Source organism: Mustela nigripes, chromosome 8, assembly GCF_022355385.1.
Source record: "Mustela nigripes isolate SB6536 chromosome 8, MUSNIG.SB6536, whole genome shotgun sequence".
NCBI classification, from domain to species: Eukaryota; Metazoa; Chordata; class Mammalia; order Carnivora; family Mustelidae; genus Mustela; species Mustela nigripes.
The window spans coordinates 45329877-45331115 of record NC_081564.1 but is presented as its reverse complement, the minus strand read 5'-3'; positions in this window follow the sequence as shown (position 1 = coordinate 45331115).

Here is a 1239-nt window from a genome sequence, read left to right as displayed (position 1 = left end):
TTCTAAATGAGTATGGTATACCAGTCTTTCCTCTCTCCCATATCTTGCGACTTAGATTGGTTGTCTAAAGTGATTCTTACCAGCACTGTGTAGCTCCATTAACCATGATCTTTGCACAATGCCAAGCAAATTTCTCTGTTAACTATGCCTTTATATACCCATTCCCTCTCTCCTTCCCACTGCTGCCATGCTCTCAGTACACAGAGCAGAGTAGAGAAGGGCAGAGAAGAGACTGAGAAGGCAAATGGACAGTCCAGAACAGTAATCAGTCTGGGGTTTCGAGCCATGGAGAGAACATAAACAGGTGGGTAGAGTGGTATAAACCACTTCCAGTCCCATCCACAAAACCTCCAGTACCATCCCCTATGCTCTGGAGTTCGTGCATGGACCGTGGTGATATTCACAATGGAAGAAATGTGGGTCTCTGAATGACGGTTCAGAGCAGAGCTCCATGCTGACCACGCCGCACCGAGGCTTCAGTACTGCTTGTTTCAGATGCCAAAGAGTGGCCGAGGGCTCAGGGGCATGAAGCACACAGATGACTCCCTATTGTGCCTCCCTCCAGGTTTCCTCTCTCAAATGAGCTTCTGAGCACTTCCTCTCTCTGTAAGACATTTACTTATACTACTTATAACCTGTATAAGTGAATATTTTAGATGTCATCCTAAACTCGGAATTTCACAGCCAAATTCAAAACTTTCCCCAAACTCTCGTTTTCATATATATACACTAGTCCCCGTGATCCGCAGTTTTGTTTTCCACCAATTCATTTACCCACAGTCAGCTGTACTACAGAAGGCGATGATCCCCCTTCTGACATAGCCTCAGAACGTCAATACTTTAGTAGCCTAATGCTAGGCCAGAGTGCCTACATCAGTCCCCTGACTTCACCACATCACGTAGGCATTTTACCCCTGACTTCACCACATCACGTAGCCATGTTCCATCATCACAAGAAGAAGGGTAAGTACAATGCAGTAAGGCATTTTGAGAGAGAGAGGCCACATGCACATAACTTTTATTACAGTGCATTAGAATTATTATTAGATACTGTCATTCATCTCTTCCTGTGCCAAATTTATAAATTAAACTTTATCATGGGTATGCAGGTACAGGAAAAAACAGAGTCTACATAGGGTTGGGTGCTATCTGGTTTCAGGCATCCACTGGGGGTCTTGGAATCTGTGTATCCTTGCACAGATAAGGGGGGACCACTGTACCCTGTCCTTTCAAGTTATT